The 25,972-nt window shown below is 35.1% G+C and overlaps 1 protein-coding gene across 8 annotated transcripts in view; it reads left to right on the forward strand.

The window, feature by feature from the left end:
- Positions 1-25,972, forward strand: part of FER (FER tyrosine kinase) — a 428,416-nt gene that overhangs the window by 214,927 nt on the left and 187,517 nt on the right. The gene's annotated exons all lie outside the window — the stretch shown is intronic.

Genomic DNA, 25,972 nt, shown 5'->3' on the forward strand with positions numbered 1-25,972 from the left:
AGCACAAGGTTAGTCACTTCAGCATTATTTGTAATATTGGAAATGAAATGTTCATTAATAGGTGTCTAGTTAAATTGAACATGGTACTCCATCTGATGGAGTACTGTAAATGAGGTACTCCAAGGTGCATTGTGGTTTTTTTCAATTTTTAATTGTTTTCATGTTTATTTATTTTAAGAGAGAGAGAGAGAGAGACAGAGAGAGAGAGAGAGAGCCAGCCAGTGGGGAAGGAGAGAGAGGAAGAGAGAGAATCCCAAGCAGTCTCCACACTGTCAGTGAGACAAACTATGAGATCATCACCTGAGCTGAAATCAGGAGTTCCATGCTTAATGACTGAGCCACCCAGGTGCCCCCACGGTGCACTGTTAATAAAAGAAACTAAAGGGGTGTCTGGGTGGCTCAGTTGGTTAAGCTTCCAACTTCAGCTTAGGTCATGATCTCCCAGTTCATGAGTTTGAGCCCTGCATTGAGCTCTGCACTGGTGGTGCAGAGTCTGCTTGGGATTCTGTCTCTTTGCCTTTTCCTCACTTGAGTGCACTCTCTCTCTCTCAAAATAAATAAATAAACTTAAAAAAATAAAAGAAACTAAACTATAAAACAGAGTTTATGTCATGTTATCTTTTGTATAAAAAAATGTGGGGAGTACAAAATTATATGTCTGGGTTTGCTTTTAATGATAAAGAAAATTTAAATATATACTCAAGAAACTACCACTACTGATAATATCTAACAGAGGATACGCATGTTTTGGTGGGTTTGAAGTTGTCAGCAGAGGTCTAAGGGAAATTTTTTACTGTTTACATTTATTGTATTTTACTGTTTATTCTGTTTTATTTTTTGAAGACACTGTGAATGTCTTATCCATTTAAAACTTAAAGTATTGAAACCATGACACCTGCTCTTAAGGAGTTATAATTTTTTAGGGAGATGCTTTATCAAAAAATTATTGTTAAAAGGATAAAATGTTCATGTTCTATATTGTTAAAGAAGAAATAATTTGTAAAATAGTGCTACGGTATTATCGTTTTTTCAAAAAATGAAATGTACATACACATAGAAAATGCACGTACATATGTATACAGAAGAGTTCAAAGACTATACTCCAGAATATTATGATTATCTCCAATTGGAGGAGTTATGGGTAACTTCTTTTGACTTGTTTGTTTTTTAGATTTTTTTATTCAACATGTTATTTTGGTAATGTTAAAATTTTTCAAAGCAATATTTTATGATAATATTTAGTAGAACACTATAAAGCAGCATTTTTTAAATTTAAATTTTAGTTTTAGAGAGAAACCATGGATGGGGGAGAGGAACAGAGGGGGAGAGAGAGAGAGAGAGAGAGAGAGAGAGAGAGAGAGAGAATCTTAAGCAGGCTCCACTCTCAGTGTGGAGCCCAGCATAGGGCTTGATCCCACCATCCTGTGATCATGACCTGAGCCGAAATTAAGAGTCGACCACTTAAATGACTGAGCCACCCAGGTGCCCAAGATTGATTTTTAAAGTACCAATATATATTACAGGAATTCAGAAGAAGAACAAATGGGCTTGGGTTCATAGAGGAATATGGACTTGAAGTAGGTCCTAAGGACAGGCAGAAGGAGTAGGGAAGATTTTTGTGGTTATGGCAAGGGAATAATCTAAAAACTGAGACTTATTTTAAGGAAGTCAAGATCAGTTTGATAGAAGCAGATGATTTAGAAAGGTGAATAATCTCAAAAGTTTCGGCTGAAGGCAGATTTTTTAGATCTTCACATACCAAGATTAGGATTTATCTATGGAAAATGTCATTCTATTGCAGGTTTATAACCAAGGGGAAAATGTAAACTAAGCATATCTAAAGTATAGTTGGTGATACCACATACCCCACTAAAATATTGAGGCTATTTGCCCTTTTAACTGCTTGAAGAAGTTAAGGAATTTATTGGCACATTTAAAAAACAAATCAATTTTTATTTTACCATGTTTCAGAAAGAACCTGTGTAGCCATAATCAAATTATATTACAGTGAATAATGTTAAAATAGAAATAAAAACAAGTTATTAGTACCGGTGAAAAAATAAGTAATGGTGGACACTTAAGCATGGCAAAAAAAAAAAAAAAAATGCAGGCTCTTAAAGACTTTTAATAATTCCTGTGTTGAGCATGAAATATTTAGATGGAAACCATTATAGAAAAAGAGTTAACTAATTTCATGATTAGAGAAGAGGAAGGATATTAATTTGTTTAAAACAAAGTTTTACTACCAGTAAGTTCTAAATGAAAATTCTCTCTTGGGATTTTAGTTATAACAATGTCTTTAACAACTTTTCTGCAAAAGTTTAGGAATAGATTTCATTGGTTGTTGCTTTTAGTGTCCTTTAATAATAGCCCAGGGCATAATGTAAAATACAACTTAATATAAATCATTTTGCATCATCATTTTTTCCTCTTTTTAATTTTTGCTGAAGAGAATAGTAAAATTCTCTAGGATCCAGATTTATGATTAAAATATTAATAAAATTAGCATTAAATATATTAAAAAGTTTTAACAAGTTCCAGAATACCAAAAGATTACACCTATGACATTTACAAATGTCTCATCTTAATTATATACCTGAGCAAGTTAACATTTAGCCAAGTTTGTGGAGGATCCATACACTGAGTGAAAAAAAAAAATCGTAACATGGAATGGCGTATTGTTGAATTTTGTTTTCATTCACACTTTACCCTTAGAAAAAAAGTCCATGATATGTTGTTAATAATTTATTTCATTTTGGAAATTATCAGTGCTAAATAATTTAATTGAAGATCACCATCTCTTTTAATGTCTTTTCATATTTTGAACTTAGACATTGGGAGCTTATTTGATGTTCTCTGGGTCTAAGGTAGTGAGATCTAGAAAGCAAGAAATGTCTCTACCAAAGAAAAGACAAAGGCACCCTGACAGAGAATATTCTTTATATTGGTACTTGTGTAATTCAAACAAGAGAGAAGGGGTCAATAGAATACCAGGGCAAGAAGTGGTAAGGTAAGGAATAGGTGAGGTGAGTTGATAAGATATAGAAGTACACCAAATTAGTCTCTTCAGCCACATTAACCCTCTTCTTTACAACTATTCTCCTCTTGCTGTCTCTACAGCCTGCAGCCTGCAACAACTTCTGAGATAGAAAACCCCTGATCATGATGTGTAATTTCCATTTTAATTTGTCAATATTATATAATGTAGATATTTATAAAATTTTTTTTAATGTTTATTTTTGAGAGAGAAAGAGACAGAGTATGAGCAGGGGAGGCAGAGAGAGAGACACACACACAGAATCTGAAGGAGGCTCTAGGCTCTGAGCTATCAGCACAGAGCCCAACATCACAAACTATGATATCAAACTCACAAACTGTGAGTTCATGACCTGAGCTGAAGTCAGATGCTCCACTGACTGAGCCAGCCAGGCGCCCCAATAATATAGATACTTATAAAGTGTTCAATAAAAATGTCCTCTTCTGGGCTCACCTTGAACTTTCCCATAGTTACAGTACTTATTTTATTCACTCAGCTGTCATTGTTAGTTTTATCTGAGATCCTCCCCATTAGCTCATTTTTATGCATCTCAGGGTCTGGTGCATAACTCAGGAAATATTTGATGTTATTTTGAGAAAATATGGCCATTTAATAAATACTTGATATAATATTTGAAAAAAATATAATAATTGAGACTTTATATTGTTTTAGAACAATATAGAAATTATAGCTTTTAATGTTTCCAAAGTGGAGCATGGTTGAGGTTTATGAATAAAATCCCTTTGGAAATAAGATATGTTCTGTTTCAGTTCCATTTGTATAGTAGTTTATATTCCATATTTTCACTTTCTTCTTTTATGGCTTTATGTTAGAATTTACTTTTTCATGTGGTTATGATGCTCTTAGCAAATTTCATAGCTATTTTTAAGTACAGATGAAAAATATTTCTGGTGTACTCTTTTTTGGCTTGTCTGTATTTTATACTGTTGTGAACTATATATTATTCGTTCCATAAAATTCCTTTGACACCTTGATGAGACTTCTCTCGGATATTAACTTTAAAGCAGTAAAGTAATCTTACATAATATTTAATATTCCTTATTTGCAAATTACTGTCCTGTATTAACCCATTTCAAAAGTGAAAATGAAATACAAGAACAGGCATTGCTTGTTTTCACTTAAAAAAAAAAACATTTATCTTCCTTTTTACCATATTAACTAAATTAGTGTTCATCTTCTGCTACGTTGTCCTTGAAGGGAATAATTTAATTGTGCCACAAAAGACTTGTCCCACATCCTATTTTATGTAGACTAAATATGCATGCTAAGAATTTTAATGATTTTGAGATAATAGGAATTAAATTAGAAAGACCAAGGACATTAAAAAGATATCTGCAAGTGATTTTTTAAAACGGAAAGCCTCATTCATCTATAAGCCTTAGAGAAAATGAAACTTCAAGTTTTTCCTTCTGTTATTTATGTAATAACTGCTATCTATTAAAACTAGACCAAAAAATAAGGTCTTAAAAAAGAAATACTCGTGGAGAGAAATTATCTTATGGGACATCCTGAAACCTTGATCGGGGACTGTGTAATGAGAAACAGAATCAAGATCAGCACAGTTCATTTTTAATTTCTTGTGTATCTCTTAGTAATAAAGAACTCTCATGTTCAAATCCTGGCCCTCACTGTTTTGTGGTTTGCCATTACAGATAATTTCTAATGATGGACTCAAGAATTAATAATTTTACCAATACTTTCTGGCAATGCTGTGTTCTCTTTTGACTAATAAATCTGTGTTTTCTTTTGCCTCTGGAATCACTTCAGTTTGAGAACATAATCATTTTTTATGCCCATAAGACTGGACTGTGAGTCCATAGAGCTTTTTGAATCTTCTCTAGAAATAACTTTTAAAAGATTCCTCCACTGCTATTGCAGTCTTCAATGTGGGGTTTCTGAAAGGTCATCAGTGTTCATCCGAAAATAAATAGGTCAGAATTTTCCAGGAATCCACAGATTTGCAGCATACCTCTGACTGGCTCTTCAGTTAATGTTCAGCAAATACATAGTGAAAGCCTCTTCTATGGTGGAAACTAGGCACTAAAGATACTGTGATGACTATGACAGTCTTTGTCCCAGAAGAAATTAGTCTAATTGGGAAGACAGATAAGTAAATAAGAACTATGATTAAGGTGATAAACCCTTTTCCAGTTTATCCATCTGAAGTAGAGAATATATTAGTAGTCAGGGGAAATGGAGAGAAGAGGTGTGGTAGGCAGAATAATGACCTTCCAAATGCATCTATGCCCTAATCCCTAGGACCTGTGGATGTGTTCTGTACTCAGTAAAAGACTTTGCAGAGGTGATTATGTTAAGTATCTTGAGATGGATAGATTATCCTGGATTATCCAGGTGGGTTCAATGTCACTGCCAAACACAATCACAAGGAACCGTGTAAGGGAAAGAAGGAGGCAGGAGAGGCAGAGACAGAAAAGGAAATGTGAATATAGAAGTAATGGTTGCTTGGAGTCATGCAGCCAAGAGACAAGGAATGCAGGCTACCTCTAAGGAGCTGGAGAAGGCAAGGAACGCATTCTCCCCTAGAGCCTCCGGAAAGAGTGCAGTTCTGCCAACATCTTGGTTTTAACCCTGGAAGACCCAGTTTGAGCCTCTGAGCTCTAGAATTGTTAAGAAATTTGTGTTGCTTTAAGCCACTAAATTGGTTATAATTTGTTAGCAGCAATAGAAAACTAGTATAGGAAATGAGATTAGAGAAGTTAAAAGGTGTCAAGTAATAACTACTCCATGCTAAAGGCTTTGGTCTTTGTCTTGGGGGTATTAGGAACCTTTCAATGGTTTTATCATGGGGAAAGTAATAATCAGATTTCTATTTTATAAAGACCATATGGATTCATTGTGGAAACCAATTAGTGAGTGAGTGACTGGTGTGAGATGAAAGTGGCAAGAATGTGAAAAAGTAGTAATGGAATTTAAAGAATTATTGGGTATTTGTGGAGGCAATGATGCTTGGATGAAATTGCACATGATTAACTTAGTTATCAGTCAGATTTAACAGGACTTGTCAAAGAATGTGGTGAGTGAGGGAGACGTTTTGAGGATTACTTGTCTTTTTTTTTTCTTAATTTAAATCCAAATTAGTTAACATATAGTGTAATAATGATTTCAGGAGTAGAACCCATTGATTCATCACTTATATATAACACCCAGTGCTCATCCCAACAAGTGCCATCTTTAATGCCCATCACCCTTTTAGCCCATCCCCCCCCTCAACTACCCCTAGAGCAACCCTCAGTTTGTTCTCTGTATTTAAGAGTCTCTTATGGTATGCCCCCCTCTCTATTTTTATCTTATTTTTTCTTCCCCTTCCCCTATGTTTATATGTTGTTTCTCAAATTCCACATATGAGTGAAATCATACGATATTTGTCTTTCTGACTTAGTTTGCTTAGCATAATATATTCTAGCTCCATCCATGTCGTTGCAAATGGCAAGATTTCATTCTTTTTCATCAGTGAGTAATAGTCCATTGTATATAACATCTTTATCCATTCATCAGTTATTCATCAGTCTTCTTTATCCATTCATCAGTCAATGGACATTTGAGCTCTTTCTATAATTTGGCTATTGTTGATAGCACCACTATAAATAATGGGGTGCGTGTGCCCCTTCAAATCAGCATTTCTGTATCCTTTGGGTAAATACCTAGTAGTGCAATTTCTGGGTCGTAGGATATACTTGAGAGTCACCAACATGTGGGGAAAATACCTGAAGGCTTAGAGTAGATGAGAAAATACATAGTATGGGAAGACGGCTTTAGATAAGTAGCCCAGGGAGAAGAAGAGACCCCATTCTTTCCTTTCCACTCCTCTTAACTTTGTAATCACACAGGCTTTCATCACTTTAAACTTTGTGTTGCTGACAGTTTATTTACCTGTCTTTCTCCTAGGATCTTTTTAACCCTGTTGCTACTAGACTTATCTTTTTAAAATAACATTTTATCACATCAGGTTCCTATTTTAAACACCTATGTTACTTTTTTTTTTTTTCTTTTGTGAATCAGTGCAGGCTTCTTACTAATTCAGGACTTTCTCTAATCTTATCCTAGTTCATTAGTCCAGTTTGCCCTTTTCTCCTTGTCTCTATTTTTCCCTTTCCTTTAGTCATCTTGTTAGAATGCATACATAAGAATATAGAACCTCAGACTCAGCATATGCAACTAGGAACCCATCATGATGATTCACTCCTTCCTTTCCCCACTGGGCCTACTTCTCATTCTTGGTTTCTGTTAACAGCATCAATTCTGGCATGAAGCCTTTAAAAAATATTTGGAACATTTGTACACTCCTCATTTTCCCTTATATCTCACTGTAATGAGTCATGAATTCCTTCTGCCTCATAAATGGCTTTCAAGTCTATTACCTGTTTTACATCCTTCCTGCTGACCCTTAAGTGAGGCCTTCATTGATATGGGTCTGAGACTCTGTTTCTCATGCTTGCTAATTCTTTGTGCTCTTGCTGTATGTATTTAGATGTTTGGAACATTCAAGGTAATAACTGATCATGTCATTTAAATGTTTAATGTATTCTGAAGAATGTATACTTCCTCTTGGTCAGGTTGAAGCATTCTAGCATGCAACAACCCTTTGTGATCTAGCTCCTTTCAACTTTTCCAGTTGTTTCTCCTGCCAATCTTTCTTCTTTTTTAAAATCTTTTTAAAGTTTATTTTTGAGAGAGACAAAGACAGAGCATGAGTTGGGGAGGAGCAGAGAGAGAGGGAGACACAGAATCCAAAGTAGGTTCCAGGCTCTGAGCTGTCAGCACAGAAACTGAGGTGGGGCCTGAACCCACAAACTGTGAGATCATGACCTGAGCCAAAGTCGGACACTCAACTGACTGAGCCACCCAGGTGCCCTGATCCTTCTAAATTGGAACTTGTCAGAATCCCTTTCATTTTTCAGAATGTGATCTGCTGTTTCTTACTTAATAAAAAAAGAAAAAAATCTTTGTAACACTGCTTTCATTTCCTAGAATACATTTTAAGCATCATTTCCTATTTAAAGTCTTTCTTAACCCCACCAGTTCAAATTAGGCCCTCCTTTCCCCATGCTTCCATAGAATTCTGTACAAATGATTATTATATCACTTATTTTGTAGTATCAAAATTATTTTATTTTATTTTTAAGTAAGCTCTATGCCCAACATGGGTCTTGAACTCACAACCCCAAGATCAAGAGTTGCATGTTCTACCAACTGAGCCAGCCAGGTACCCGTGTTTTTTATATACTTGTAGTTGTGCATCTGTGAAGTCAAAGACTGTATTAATTTATTTTTGTCATCTTCTTACTGGTTTAATGGTGGCACATAAAAGGTGCTCAATAATTACAAGTTGAACGAATATTTTAAAGAACACAAGATAATATGAACTATACATGCAGTTGTGTACAAGAAATCCAAAAAAATCTGTTTTAATAGGAAAGTTATAAATAATAAAAGAGGTGATAGTCTTGTCCTTATTCAATGTACTGAGTAGTGCTGAAATGCTTCAGATTATAGTTTTAGTAGCCACTTTCAAGAAAGAGCAATGAAACTAGAAAAGATCCAAATTGGGAGGAATTATAGGGATTACTAATTTGGAAATGTTATAGGACCAGTAATAGTTAAGGAAACAATTATTGGTCAATGATTCAGTGACTTCTTGAGTATGTCATCCTTTCATGACTTATTTGTAGATAATTGAGTAAATTTCTAAGCTGGTAAAGATTGTGAAAATTATCCCCAGCTACCATAGACCTTGTGAATCTAAGTATTTATTTAGATATTTGGAAAAGCCCAAATCACTGTTTTGATTGATGGCAAGTTACATTTCCTTTATTAACCTCTTAGAAATTCTATTTTGGAGTTAGAGGCAATTAAAGCAATGTTTTTCCTTTATGGGTTTTCCCCAATTATTTCCTGGAGTCGTGTAGGCAAGAAAGGCTGTTCAGAGGCAGACTTAGCTTGGCACCTCCTCCACCAAATGTATCCTCACTAGATTATTTTCCTTATAAGGCTTGAGACAATATATTTGATCCCTTTGAAACCCAAATTCTTTTTCTGTCCCTACTTCATCTACCTACCTTCTTGTGTCAAAGACAAGATAGTGAAAGCATTTTGTAAACTCTCAAGTACTTTAAAAATGTCACTTATTATCATATGTACACAATGAAATTATGGCTATCTGGGTTGGAAAGTATAGTATCCATTGACTTGGGAAAATGTGTTATCCACTAAGCTTTAGAAGCTTTAAAAAAATCAAGGTATCTGGATACTAGGTCATCTTTTTCATAATAGCACTAAATTCCTTAATATCCATTAGGTTCCTGTTACAGAATTATAAATTTGACCTAGATATATTAAACAGATATGCTTGCAATCTGGGACAAAAGACAGGGGAGACTCTATATCAATGTGTGAGTTAGAGATTGAACTAATGAGTTATACTGAATCCATTCTGAAAATAGAAAAGAATTTAGGTGTATTTTGATGGCAAGCTCTCTCATTTAATAAACTTTAAGAAAATAGTGGAAAAGAAAATGTAAGTCAGAGTTATTAAAGTGGGAAAGTAGAACAATAACTGGAAAATGAAGAATTTGGAAAGTTAGTGTTTGTAAGTTAGGGGCTGAGTAAGAGATGTATTTCACGTTTAAATATAAGTCAAATTCAAGAGTTCAAGAAATGTCGTACAGCATTACTTTGAGTTAAGAGAAATACAGAATTTTTAAAAGTTATTTTAAAAAGTAAACCATATTGTAATATTCATTTAATATCTAAGTATATCACTAACTGTGGCATACAATCATCCTATTAATTCATCCTGTTAATACTGGATATTATACAGTATTAGTTCTCTCCACTATGGGTAAAAAATAATTCATAATACAGGCCAGTTTTACTATATCAACTAAAAGGCTATGAAAAACATCATCTTCTGTTTGGATAAGCTCTTGTAATTGTTCCCACCTAAAACCATTTCTCCATTGCCACTTCACCTGAATTATGTAAATGTATGAAACTTTATTCTGGATTTCCTTATCAAGAACGAATGTATTTGAAATTGTTTTGAAACTGGTTGACTAGTCAGGGCTTTGGGCGAGATAATAGGATATATTAGAAGTCATAGTGAAGAAAAATGTTTGAGAGTTTGGACCAATTAAAAATATGTGAAGGTCTAGAAATTCTGCAAAATATTGAACGTATTATTATTGTCACCCTCTTCCCATAGTCCTTAAGTGGTCATTGATATCCCCAATGGCCCTAGTAGCATTATTACTGAGTGATGTAAAGAAGCAAAAGAAACAGGTAAACTCTGACCTTAGTTATTTTGTTGCACAGACATTACATGCAACCTAATAAAGTCTCCTGCTATTTGCTTAGATTTTAGTAAATACTGAATATGTTTGCTAAAAGGGCAAAAGAATGACTTGTTAGGTGGAGTTTCTTATGAAATGTTTTCTAGAAGGGATTTGGGTCATCTTTTGAAGTAAGTGCAGGGGGCAGCATATTATATTTCATGATAGTGTCAAAGGCACTAAAGTGTATTAGTTGAAGTCATTTTTAAATTCCTAATTCAAGTGTAAAATGTTTAGTTTACTTTTGTTGTTTAATAATTATAGTGTTTAAACATTGGAAAAAACCAGAGCTTTAATATTTATTAGCAGATTGACTTATACATATGTTGCTTCATTCCAACAAAGGATTTGGAGACTCTTGCAAAAATATATTTAATAAAACAGATTAAAAATGAGGCGATAAACTGGAGTAAAGGGAAAAAAGCATAGAATATTTAGTGAAGGTATAATTATCATATAGAAGTTTTACCAGAAGCTCCTATGTAAGTGGATATAGGCTGGAAATTTAGATCTGAGTTAATAAACAATGGAAGTGGGATAAAAAGGAAGCTGCTCGGGAGGACAGCTATGCATAGTTCTAAAATATGAGGAAAAGCGTAGAAAGTCTTTGTTGAGAAGACCAGCTTTTATTTAATAAACTCTTATGGATACTATAAGTCAGACACTGTTCTAAGTGTTTTCCTCATTTAAATCTCATAAATTAACTGATATGAGTCTTATTATTTTCCCAATTTTATACATGAAGAAACTGAGGCACAGAGAAGTTAAGTAATTTTCTCAAAAAAAGCATAACTGTTAAGTAGCAGAGCTTGGATTACAACTCAAGCAGTTTGCCTTCTGGGTGTTTGCTCTTTTTTTTTTTTTTTTTAACTTATTTATTTACTTGGAGGGAGGGAGAGAGAGAGAGAGAGAGAGAGAGAGAGAGAGAGAACGCGTATCGTGTGCACACGCGCTCATGGGTGGGGCAGAGAGAGACAGACAGGGAGGGAGAAAAACCCAAGCAGGCTCTGCACTGTTAGTGCACGGAGCCAGATGTGGGGCTCAAACTCATGAACCCCTGAGATCATGATATGAGCCAAAATCAAAAGTTAGACGCTTAACCGACTTAGCAACCCAGGCACTTTAGAATGTTTGCTCTTAAACACTGTGCTGTGCTGCCTCTTCAAGTGGAATAGAAGCGGACAGTGCCTGTAATTTCATCTTTATAATAAATATATTGAGTTTTATGTGACTGTTTCTCATTATGACCATCAGTGATGCTAATGAAGGACCAGGGAAATTTAGTTAATTTAGGAAGTATAGGTATTTTTCCACCTTTAGTTGCAGGTCTTCCTAAGGTTCACCTCCTAAATCTGTGGTTTTGAAAGTGCATTCCCTAGATTGGTTGCATGGACATCCCTTGGGAGCTTGTTAGAAATGCAGATTTTTCTGGCCTCACACCAGACCTACAGAATCAAAAATCCTGGAAGTGTGGCCTTTAACAAGTCTTCTAAGTGATTCTGATGCCCCGAGGCGGGGGAGGGGCAGAGAGAGAGGGAGACACAGAATCTGAAACAGGCTCCAGGCTCTGAGCTGTCAGCACAGCTTGAACCCATGAACCGAACAGTGAGATCATGACCTGAGCCAAAGTCGGAAGCTTAACCGACTGAGCCACCCAGGCACCTCTGATGCTTTCTAAAGTGTGTGAACCACTAATCTAGATAGGAAAAAAAAAAAAAAAAAAAAAAAAAAAAGAACTATCCTGAACTATAAATTCTCTCCATTACCTTATTTCTGTAATTTAGGTAGGGAGAATATAGGAGGAATTTGGAATAAAAGTACATGTATTCTACCCTTGGAAATAAGAGAAGTCCCATTTATCAGGGAATAGACTGGTAATTATTTGAGGTATAAGCAATGACCTCTATAAACTTTAATCACCTCAAAGCATCCTAATGACCAAGAATCAGTGAAGCAGAAATGCCTATTTTATGGCTTTTTGGAGAAGTTGATGTTCCAAAATTGATTTTCACAGTCTCATCAGAATTCAAAAGGAGATATCTAAAATGATATTCTGCATGAACACTATTTTTTTGGTCTTCCCTCTATGAACTGTATATTCACTGCAATCATTCTGAAGTGATTTTAAGGCAGAAAATGATAAAAGTCATCTATGTAAGAATTACCATTTTTAAGCCTGTGTTTGGTCAGTCGCATTTTAGATTGATCAAGGAAGCTAAACAATAAACATTAGTATTTCGGAGAAATGTCCCTGACTTCTAAGCAAAATCAGTTGCCCCATGACACACTTTAAATTTCCTTTTCAACACTTTCAATTTTCTATAATTATACATTTACTAGTGTGAACCTTTTTTAGCCTCATTTCCTTACCCATAAAATAGTGTTGATCTTACCTTATCAGCTCCATTATCTCAAATGAGATAACACATGCAAGGGAAATTTGTAGTTGCTTTTGTAGTTATTTGTTTATACTACTAATATTGTAATATCACTACACTGTAATCTTCATGAGGGTGAGTATATATTTTGTGCCATTGTTCTCCCGAGTAGTTCCTAGGTACTCAACGTTTGTTGAATGAATTGATGGCTTGAATGATTTTAATACTGATGAGATGCCGTAGCAATGTGGAAGTATATACGGGGCCAGAAACAATTTTAGAGACAATCGAGCATCACATTTGGCACTTCTGGGGAGGGAGTTACTAGCATAAAGTTAAGAGACTGATTGCATCTCTGACCAAGATTTATGCTTAGAGCATGATATGACACGTTTCCCAGTTTTATCTCCTTCTGGCTTCCTCAAAACCCCTATTCTCTTACTTTACTGTCTGCTTCCTTAAAATGTTTTGGTGCTTTTGGTCTAAACCAAGTTGAAATCTAATTATATTTTAAAATTGAGCTGATTTTTGGCAGAAATCTGGACAGTTGATTCATCGTATTCTTCTAGGTACAAAATATATGCGAAGTGGTAAAGTAACTTTTTTCATCTTATGACAGTGAAATTTTGACATGGCAGTCATTCTTTGCAGTTTCATCAACACAGCAAGCAGGTGAGTGGTATTTCTGAGCCATATGGAACTCCTAGGATCAGAACAGAGGGAGTTACTGGTGTGGAGTCTGTCAGCAAAATTCGATTTTAGGCACTTTCAAATTTTAATAGCAAAATCAAGGTCACAGAGGAGCAAGAGAAGCAGCAAAATTCAAGGTTACAGAAAACCAAGAGAGAAATGGTGGCTTAAAAAGTTTCAAGTCCTTTTGGGTCAACTAAAGTCCTTCTTCCAAAAATGGGTAGGATTGTAAGACAATAAATCTCAAGGCACACTAACACAGATACACACTTGCATTCACAGTCTTTCCCCCTTTACTCCATCACCTCCTCTCTCTCTTTGTGCCCTTTCCATCTCTTTCATACAATAAGCAAATACTTACTGAGTACCTACTATGCATCTAGTACTGACAATGCAGTAAAAGACAGAACATACATGTTGCCAACTCTTGTTGAAATGTATACTGTCAGGACTATTACACTGTTTTTTTCAAAAAGGTTCCCTTAGGCCACCTAATCCTACTAGTACATTTCTTGTCTTACCTTCTGAATATTTTCCCAGAAGTAAAAGACAACTAAAAGACTTCCTGGAACCTTTCTTCTTATCTTTCTTACTTAAACTTCTCCTAGTGTAGAGTTAAAGTTAGTGAAGGTAAAGATCTAGAGGAATATAGAAAAAGGGGTTGAGACTATGCCCCTACATTTACAGAAAAAACTCAATTAGTCAAGTTAGTAATAACTTAGAAGATAAAAATATAAAACATTGAATAAAAAGCCCCACCGAAACCAGGTAATTACAGGTACAAGTGTAAGTACCTTTAGAAATTAAAACTAAAAATGTAAAATTGAAATAAAGAATTAACTAAGCATATTTTAAAATATAGGAGAAAAATATCTAGGAAATGAAACTTCTTGGGGCGCCTGGGTGGCTTGGTCGGTTAAGCGTCCGACTTCGGCTCAGGTCATGATCTCACGGTCTGTGAGTTCGAGCCCCGTGTCGGGCTCTGTGCTGACCGCTCAGAGCCTGGAGCCTGTTTCAGATTCTGTGTCTCCCTCTCTCTCTGCCCCTCCCCTGCTCATGCTCTGTCTCTCTCTGTCTCAAAAATAATAAACATTTAAAAAAAAAAATGAAACTTCTTAACCCAAGACATGATGCTGGAGAATGAGTATCTACCAATCAGTAGTTATTTCTATAAATTCTTCATAGTTAGATTTCATTGAGATTTATGCTTATGTCTTTTCATTATACTTAAAAACACACAGATGTGGCAAATTACTATTCATCTGGAAGCAGGCGGGGAAAATACAATAAAGGATGTATCTAAAAGTCAATTGGGAAGGGGATTATCTCTCAATCACTGGTAGTGTGGTAAATTGGTTATGCAGCAGTTTAGACCTGCTTCTCACAGTATTACTTATAATTGATAAGAATTACATATAAATATCAAATCATAATGTGGAAGAAAATCAAATTTAATATGTCTAAACTTCTGAAGTTAGAGATGAGGCTTTCAAAAGTTAGAAAAAAAATACAGAAAATAAAAAAGGACAATATGAGCAATTTTGAGTATCTAACGATACACTAATCTTAAATACTAAAAGAAAAAGGTTCCAAGATAATAAGACAAATCACAAATTAGGACTAGTGCATATCATAGAATAACCTCCCAAAATGAGGAGACACATCTTTGCAGTAAATGGTTATATAAATTGTTCCATTGTTTGATCTCTTAATCTTATTGCCAGCAATCAATCTGAGGGAAATAATCTTGAAATGGGAAAAAGCTGGATGCCCACATTTACTCATCATGTTGTTATTTGTAATAGAAAAAGAAATTAGAACTAGTGATTACTGAAAAGATGATGCGAGTGCATGAAGGGTTGATAATACTGATCTGCTGTTCTTTGTGGATTCCTTAATATAGAGCCACAAATATCACCAAACTCCATTCTACAATAATACTTAAGTTCAGGTGGTGTATATTACAAATATTATAAATATACAAAAATAATGAAGAAATACTAAGTTCTAGACAAATATTACATCTGTAAACTCAGTGATATATTGGCATTTATGAGCATACTGAATACTTTGAAAAATCCTAGGTCATTTGGTACATTCTTTTCTTTCATGTGTGAAATATTACCCATCTTTCCATTGTTTAAAAGATGAACTAATGCTGCACTTGTGTATTTTTCTTTATTTGATCAGTTTAGGATTTTGTACGTTTTGTATTTCTTGTATATTACTACTCTCCCTTTGTGTCTTTTTTTTTTAAGTTTATTTATTTTGAGAGAAACTGAGACAGTGTGAGTGGGGAGGGGCAGAGAGAGGGAGAGAGAGTGGATCCCAAGCAGGCTCCATGCTGTCAGCTCAGAGCCCAATGCGGGGCTTGAACTTACAAAACTGTGAGATCATGACCGGAGCCAAAACGAAGACTCGGACACTTAACCAACTGAGCCACCCAGGCGCCCCTTCCTGTGTGTCTCGATGATTAATATAAGCCTTTGCAAAGTGTCCAAGAAAGCAATTATGCACATACAGTTATTTTAGTAGTATTTCCATGATAAAAATTGCATGTGGAGCAAGCTTAAGAATACATCATTATCAATATGAAGGAGTTTAATATGATATAGCTAGGCATTTAATACATTTCTGTTCATTTGAATAAAATTATTTGTACTTTATTCACCAATATTTGTTTTAGTTATTTGTAAGCATTTCATTGACCCTGTAATCAGCCTCAGATCAAGGAGTATATCATAATAATTTTGTATCCCTATAGCTCCTTGTGCTTAGTAGGGACTTAATACATTTTTCAAAAACTGATTAGGAGATTCAGGCCATGCCACAGATAAATCTACTTAATTTTTTTTCAACACAAACATAGAAAATAAATAGCTACTTACCATTAACTTACATTAATAAAAACCAAATTTTTTTTTTAATTAGTTGAATCTGAAAGCAAGTTAATACTTATATGATTCCTTTAGTAGTTACTCAACTCAGGCAATATTAGAAGAAAAATGTATGATTTTGCTAACCTGATGGTTCTCATTTATATTCCACACATGCAGCTAGATGCTGTAATCAAATTGAAAAAGTCTGGTTGATAATAAGTTTTAACATGTGAGACCCATATTCTGTAAAAGGTATTGTGAATGAGGGGCACCTGGGTGGCTCAGTTGGTTAAGCGTCCCAACTTCGGCTCAGGTTATGATCTCACAGTTCATGGGTTTGGGCCCTGCATCGGGCTCTGTGCTGACAGCTCAGAGCCTGCAGCCTGCTTCAGATTCTGTGTCTCCCTCTCTCTCTGCTCCTCCCCCACTCATGATCTGTTTCTCTCTGTCTTAAAAATAAAAATAAACAAAATATTTTTTATAAAAGAATTATGAATGACATCTTGACTTAACAGAGACCAATATTTCAGCTTAGAGAATTATTTCGACGCTTGTTATAGTATTGGTGTATACATATGTGTGTGTGTGTACAAGCCATCGTAAGGCCCACTTAATACAGTTCAAAGAAACACAAACATAAAGGTAAGGGGATTTTTTTTTTAATTGCAGGTAAAGAGAGAAGAAAATGGATAAGAGGATAACAGAAACTATGATAATACTGTGTAAATATTTTAGAGGTGTCAATAGGAAATGACATTTTTAGTAGTTGAAAAAGATGAAATGAGATATAGTCTCAAATAGACATGGAAAACACATCGTTATAAGGCCAGAAATAAGAGAGAAAATGATGAGAGTAATTATTCAGTGAAATAGAGAGCTGTCATCTTCATCAACATCTGTAAAAGGAAGCTTAAATGAAATGAAGCAGTACAGAGACCCTCTACCCAAGTATATTGCAGATCGAAAATGTTTTTACACTAACATTCATGATTTTTCACATAGATAACTACTAAAATAGTCTCAGTTCTCTACTCTTAGCATTAAAATATGTAGATAACTTATGTGGCATGAAATGAGGCTTTGCTGAAAATTAGGAGTATGTGCCTGTGAATTGGACCTAAGTATTATATATATATATTATGTATATATACATATACTATATATAGTATATAATATTATTACATATATGTTATGTATCTATACATACACTATATATATAATATACACATATACACATACATATATACACATATACACATACATATATACACATATATATAATACACTATATATATAATACATATATATATATATATTATATAGTTTTTTAAAATTTAAATTCAAGTTAGTTAAAATACAGAGTGGTATTGGTTGCAGGAGGAGAACCCAGTGATTCATCACTTACATATAACATCCAGTGCTCATCTGAACAGGTGCCTTCCCTAATGCCCATCACCTATTTAGCCCAACCCCCACACACCTCCCCTCTGGCAACCCTCAGTTTGTTCTCTGTATTTAAGAATCTCTTATGGTTTGCCACCCCCCCCCCCCGGTTTTATCTTATTTTTGCTTCCCTTTCCCTATGTTCATCTATTATGTTTCTTAAATTCCACATGTTGGTGAAATCATATATTTATCTTTCTCTGACTGATTTATTTCACTTAGCATAATACATTATAGTTCCATCCATGTTGTTGCAAATGGCAAGATTTCATTCTTTTTCATCACTGAGTAGTATTCCATTGTGTGTGCGTGTGTGTGTCTGTGTGTGTGTGTGCGCACGCACACGCACACACACACACACACATGCACGAAGGATTGAATCAGTTATCAAAAATCTCCCAAGAAACGAGAGTCCTAGGCCAGATGGCTTCACAGGGGAATTCTACAAGACATTTAAGTACAGTTAATACCTATTCTTCTCAAACTGTTCTAGAAAATAGAAATGGAAGGAAAGCTTACAAACTCATTCTATGAAGCCAGCATTACCTTGATTCCAAAACAAGACAGAGACCCCACTGAAAGAGGTACAGGCCAATATCCCTGATGAACATGGATGCAAAAATTCTCAACTAGCAAATCAAATTCAATGGTACCCAAAAAGAATTATTTACCATGATCAAGTGGGATTTTTTCCTGGGCTACAGGGCTGGTTCAATATTTGCAAATCAATAATGTGATACACCACATTAATAAAAGAAAGGATAAGAACCATATGATCCTCTCAATAAGATGCAGAAAAAGCATTTGACAAAGTACAACATCCTTTCTTGATAAAAACTCTCAAGAAAGTAGGGATAGAAGAAACATACCTCAACATCACAAAGTCCATATATGAAAGACCCACAGCTGAGATCATCTTCAATGGGGAAAAACTGAGAGCTTACCCCCTAAGGTCAGACACAACAGGGATGTCCACTCTTATCACTGTTGTCCAACATAGTACTGGAAGTCCTAGCCTCAGCAATCAGACAACAAAAGGAAATGAAAGGCATACAGATTGGCAAGGAAGAAGTCAAGCTTTCACTCTTTGCAGATGACATGATACTCTATGTGGAAAAACCTCTAGAACTGATACATGAATTCAGCAAAGTTGCGGGATATAAAATAAATGTACAGAAATCAGTTGCATTTCTATACACCAATAATGAAGCAGCAGAAAGAGAAATAAAGGAATCAATCCCATTTATAATTGTACCAAAAACCGTAAAACACTTAGGAATAAACCTAACCAAAGAGACAATAGATATATATGCTGAAAACTATAGAAAGCTTATGAAAGAAATTGAAGACACAAAAAAATGGAGGAACATCCCATGCTCATGGATTGGAAGAACGGATATTGTTGAAACGTCTATGCTACCCAAAGCAATCTCCACATTGAATGCAATTCCTATCAAAATAACACTAGCATTCTTCACAGAGCTAGAACAAACAATCCTAAAATTTGTATGGAATAAAAAAAAACAAAAACAAAACAAAACAAAAACAAAAACAAAAACACCCGAATAGCCAAAGCAATCCTGAAAAAGAAAACCAAAGCTGAAGGCATCACAATTCTGTACCTCAAGCTGTATATTACAAAACTATAATCATCAGGGCAGTATGGTACTGGCACAAAAACAGACACATAGATCAATGGACTAGAATAGAGAACCCAGAATTGGACCCACATTTGTATGACCAACTGATCTTTGACAAAGCAGGAAAGACTATCCAATGGAAAAAAGACAGTCTCTTTAGCAAATGGTGTTAGGAAAATTGGATGGCAACAGGCAGAAGAATGAAACTGAACCACTTTCTTACTACACAAAAACAAATTCAAAATGGATGAAAAGCCTAAATGTAAGACAGGAAACCATCATAATCCTAGGAGAGAAAACAGGGAGCAACCTCTTTGACTTCAGCCACAGCAACTTCTTACTAGACATCTCTCAGAAGGCAAGGGAAACAAAAGCAAAAATAACTATTGGGACCTCATCAAGATAAAACCTTTTGCATAGTGAAGGAAATAATCAACAAAAGTATAAGGCAACCGACGGAATGGGAGAAGGTATTTGCAAATGACATATCGGATAAAGGGTTGGTATCCAAAACCTATAAAGAACATATCAAACTCAACAGCCAAAAAAACAATCCAATGAAGAAATGAGCAGAAGACATGAATAGACACTTTTCCAAAGAAGACTTGCAAATAGCTAAGAGACACATGAAAAGATGCTCAGCATCACTCATCATCAGAGAAATACAAATCAAAACCATGATAAGATACTCCTGTCAGGATGGCTATAAGTAACAACTCAGCAAACAAGAGATGTTGGTGAGGATGTGGGGAAACGGGAACCCTCTTGCACTGTTGGTGGGAATGCAAACTGATGCAGCCACTCTGGAAAATAGTATGGAAGTTCCTCAAAAAAAAAAAAAAAATAGAACTACCCTATAACCCAGTAATCACAGTATTAGGTATTTATCCAAAGGATACAAAATGCTGATTCGAAGGGGCACATGCGTGCCAATGTTTATAGCAGTGCTATCGACAATAGCCAAGGTAGGGAAAGAGTCCAAATGACCATCGACTGATGAATGGGTAAATAAGATGTGATATATATATATAAACATTTGTATGTATACATAAATATACATATGTGGATATATAGCACACATATACACCGATAAATCATATGCAGATATATCTTACTCTTATTTATAATAAGACAGAAAGAATATTAGTAATACAATATATTGGAGAAGAGGTCAGTATTGAGGTTAAATACACAGGTTATATGTACACATACATACGTGTGTGTGTGTGTGTGTGTGTGTGTGTGTGTGTGTATTTCACCTGGCTTCTAGCTTATCACTAAAGAAGTTGATTAGATTTTTACATTTGATTGCTTTAGTTATCAGTAAGCAAAGGGACAAAAAGTATAGCCATGTTTTGTAGTCCTGAGTAATTAGAGACAATGAGTTACAATGGCTCCTCTAAAAGAAGCACACTGAGAAAACTCAAATTAACCAGAAATTTATTTGATCATCTACCTGTAAGGCTTTAAAATTTAATGAAAAGATTCAAGTCAAAGGAAATAAGCTTTTCAGATGGTTGGACCAACTTTGATCTCTTATATTTTGAGGGTTATATATGATTTTTAAAGTTTGCCACTTAATACCACATTTGTGTAATCTTTGTAATCTCACACAGATGTACATTGTTTAGGTACTTCAAGAACTTTCTGTATTTATTTTTCATTCATTTATTCATTTAATAAGGTTTTATTAAGAACTTTTTTTTTAGTACTTGCTACTTTACTCAAGAAAAATTCTAAGCAATTTCAAGCCCTCAAGCTATAGCTTAGCCACAGAAATATATTAAATCATCTCAAATTTTTCTCTTTCTTTGGCTGAATAATTCCAGTTCTTTTACCTTTCATACATCTCAAATTCAAGATGAACATGTTCTTCTGGTATTAAATAGTTGAATGAAATGTATTGTTCCCAAACCCAAAGCTATCTGTCTTTATATCGAAATCTTAATGTCAAACTTGAGACAGTTTTGAAGGTGAATGAAAGGACAGGACCATTGAGCTTGATATTTGACATTTAAATATCATTTTGTGCCCTGTACTTTGTGGGAATGCTTGATGAACGCTAAACAATAGTGATAATAAATAAAAGGGATAATATGAATTGAGGTGAGGCTAGAACTGAAAAGAGTCTTACAGAGCTGTAACAGACACCAAAATCCATAAAAGGTAAAATGTAGTCTCTGTATAAAAAGGAAATTAACAAAGTTACTGAAAGGTTAGGATGAAAAGTACACACACACAAAAACAACAAAATAGGATAAGACATGCAACTTAGATAAGGGAATTAGAAAGGGAAATCATCGCATTTTTTCCTGTATTTAACACCTGAAAAAGAAAACACAATTGAGAGAATACTGTTATCTTCTGGTCTGGAAGCAGGAACACCAAATAACAAGAATATTCTAAATCTGTGAAATTCCCGCTATCCTGTCTCCACCAGTTAGTTTACTTATATTTTCATATTAGTTCTACGTTAAGAAATCTGTATGAAGTATAGCATTTCCTAAGCGAATGTTTTAGATTTTTCAATGAATGTGAACTTCCAAACTCCTTTTTGAATTTAAAAATGTGAATTTCAAGTTGATGTTTTTGTATATATTGACTATTTTTAAAGTTATATGTAGTAACATTCACTCTTACACAGTTCTTTGAGTTCTGACAGATCTTTTGAGTCATGTGACCGCTACACGAACCAAGATCCAGTACTTTTTTTTCAACTCACAAAATTCTTTTGTGCTCCCCCTTTGTAAGTCAACCTCTCCCCCTTAGCCTCTAGCTCGTCTTGAGCTGTCTTTTGTCCCTATCATTTTACCTTTTCAAGAATGTTGTATAAACGGAATCTTGGCATATATAGGCAACTTAAGGGTGAGCACGGGACTTGTGTTTCAAGTGAAGGTCAAACAGTTTCTAAGAGCAGCATGTTGGGGTGCTGCTACGTTTGTTTGCCACACTTCCATGAACTTGTTTGGTAGAGAAACAGCTAACCAGATGGATGTAGACAGTCTGTTAGTCATGGCATGGCAGGCAGTCTGAACTTCACATCAATTCTCCTTCCCCACAGAACGTGAGGGGAGACTTTTCTTTGTGTCTAAGGCTGTCTTGCTGTATAAACATCCTTAAAAAGACAGGGTGAAATGTGTAGAAATGCCATGGACAGGGGCGCCTGGGTGGCTCAGTTGGTTAAGCCTCCAACTTTGGCTCATGTCACAATCTTGTGCTTCATGAGTTCAAGCCCCACATTGGGCTTGGTGCTGACAGCTCAGAGCCTGGAGCCTGCTTTGGATCCTGTGTCTCCTTCTCTCTCTCTCAAAAATAAATAAACATTACAAAAAAATTTTTTTTTAATTAAAAAAAAAGAAATGCCATGGACATATACCTCCTAACATTGTGTTATGTCATATACAAAATTATGGGATCATCTTCTGCAGCTGTCCTCTTCAAGATGACTCCCATACTCTCTTATTTCCATGTTTTCCATTTCTTCTGGCTATGAAGAGGGGGTTTCTCTTGGAGTTTCAACTGTTTTTGCCGTTGTACAGTTCCACTTGACCAGGCAAAGGGTGAGAGAAAAGCAAGAGAAGAAAATATGAGGATTTCTCCCCAGCACTTTCGGAACCACCAAGTTGCCTTTCCCTATTTCCCTTAGGGAAGTGGCATTTAAATGCTGCCCTCGTTGACATCATTGCAGTGTAAACCTGTGACCGAAGCCACTTTCAGGGACAGATCTGCTGGGAGAGAAGCAAAATGAAAAAAAGAAGGGAGATGCTCTCTCCACCCTCTGGCTGTTAGAGGCCTGTTTTCCTGGTTCCCTGGCCAGAAAGGCAGGGTTTCTCTTAAGTTTTCTGTGTCCTTTACTGTTACAGATTTCCTCTCTGGATCAAAGTCAAGAGACAACAGAGGAAAAATAACCAGCAAACTCATCCTTCCTATGAGTTTTTATAAGTTTTGCATCTCCTCCCCAGTCTGCATGTCCTTGTTAATTTCTCAGTGTCCTTGGTAATTGGTTTTGTGTTTTGTCCAGACTTTTAGTTGTAGGAGAGATAGATGGTAGTGGGGTTACTCCATTTTGTTTGTTACTGGAAGTCCACTCAAGTTGCTTCATAAGTGATTTATATACATTTATTTTGGATAAAATTTTGGAGAAAGCTGCATGCTTTACCGAAGGAGCCACTCAGGCTCCTCCTTTGGATTAGCAAAATCACCCTTGATTAGCCCCCCTGCACAGCCTTTTTGATTATTTCTTTTTATATTTTATCTGTCATTACTATGTGTTTGAGGCAGGGGTAGTATTTTAAAGTAGAAGTCCACTGTTTCCTCTTGACCTTTTGTTTTCATGAAGGTGATGTATAAATTGTGTGTAAGTTGACTTGAGACATTATCTAAATTGGCTTGGGATAAAAGACACAAACATAAGATCAATACATTTGCATTGAAATATAAAACTTTTGTAAGTCAGAAAGTAGAATTAGAAAATTATTTGCAGCAGGTGTGGCAGGCATTAATTATTTAACGTACAGAGTGTGTTTATTCTAAGAAAAACAAACTCTCTAGTAGAAATGTGGGCAAATTCATGAAGAAAAAACAATACATGAAAAAAACGTTCACAGAGATATGAGAAAGGAATTACATTCTATCTTTTCTAACAGATTGACAAATATAAGAAAACAATAAATGCTGTTGCTCATGAATGTCTGAGGAAATGGGCACTCTCTTTCTCTGCTGTTGAAATGTAAACCACTACAACTTTCCTGTATGGTAACTGGGCATTGAGTATCTGGTGCCATGCTGTGTGATACTACATAGCCACTAGTTACATTGGCTATTTAAATTCAGTATTTATTTCCTCATTCTCATTAACCACATTTCAAGTGCTCAATCAACACTCTGGATTAGTGGCTACATATTGCACACAGCATACCTAGAACATTTCCACAATCACAGAATATTTTATTGAATATCACTCATTAGTGGTTTCAAAATAGTCATATCCTTTCCCCAGTAATCCTAGTTCAAGGAATATATTCTAAAGAAATATTAGAAGTTTAGGGATCAACACCAAACCATTGTAAACAATAGAAATAATCCAAATGTTTGCAAAAAAGGAATAAATGATTTTATTCACATAATAGAATATTATGCAGTCTATTAAATATGCTTTTGTGTTAGTTAATATTATTATAGCATGTTCATAATATGCTGTCAACTGAACAAATAGGCTATAAAACATTTACAGCATTGATTATAAATCTCCTTTAAAATATCTTAAAATTTATATTACAAAGCATGGTAGTGTTGGCAGTTTCTCTTTGCAATACTTTCTATTAGACACACATACATTACTTTTATAGGCATAAAAAATGAAAAGTACATTGGTTTTGAACCCCATGAAACAATTCGTAATCATGGCCAGTTTGGGTGGTTACTGTCTTTTGACATTTAATGTTGGTTAGTATATTTATATATAGTATTTATCGTAGTGCATATGTATGAGTGATATGTGTGTGTCAGTGTGTGTGCGTGCGTGTGTGTGTGTGTGCGCGTGTGTGTGTGCGCGCGCGTGTGTGTGTAGAAGCCTGGTAGAAAACAAAATTCAACTCAGATGGCTTAAATGAAGAGTTTTTTAAAAATAAAGGAACACTAATGGAATCATGGGCAGGATTAAAGGAGCAAACTAGGGATGGTTAGTTGCCCAGAAACTCACACAGTGAGAAGTCATTACTATCGTTAGGAGTAAAGGGATGAGAGGCGGAAATAGAGTTGCTGCAGTGTGTGCTGGAACTTTACAAGTGGGGCTTCCCAGCAAAAGTTTTAATCATGAAGACCATGCAGCAACTGATGAGAACACAGCACCAAGCAAGAGAGTGCAAGTGTACCGTGTTCTTTGCACTTTGTTTATTGTGCTTTGCAGATACCGCATTTTCTACAATTGAAGGTCTGTGGCAGTCCTGCATCCAGACAGTCTATTGGTGTCATTTTTTTAATAGCATTTGCTTAATCTTATCTCTGTGTCACATTTTGGTAATTCTTGCAGTATTTCAATTTTTTTCATTATCATTATATATGTTATGGTGATCTGCCCAGTGATTATGACTCACTGAAGGATCAGATGATGATCAGTATTTTTTAGCACTAAAACATTTTTTAATTAAGGTATGTAAATTGGTTTTTTAGACATGATGCTATTGCTCACTTACTAGACTATAGTATAGTGTAAACATTACTTTTATACACACTGGAAAACCAAGAAATTAATTTTACTTGCTTTATTGTGGTATTCACTTTATTATAGTGGCCTAGAACTGAACGTAGGAAAATACAGGAATTGTGATGTGTATATGGCAGAAAGCTCTTCTCTAACTCACTCCACTTAGTTAAGATCGTTAAAGAAATATTGATTCCAAGAGCAAGTTTGTAGAGGAAAAGTTTTGGTTAAAAATTGTCAGCAATTATTTGTTTTAAGTATTTAACTTTGGTATGGAATAAAATTACAATACTGTGGAATCTGTGCTTTATATACTATGATGTGCTAAGCAAA

The sequence above is a fragment of the Panthera tigris genome, chromosome A1 (assembly GCF_018350195.1).
Source record: "Panthera tigris isolate Pti1 chromosome A1, P.tigris_Pti1_mat1.1, whole genome shotgun sequence".
Lineage (NCBI taxonomy): Eukaryota > Metazoa > Chordata > Mammalia > Carnivora > Felidae > Panthera > Panthera tigris.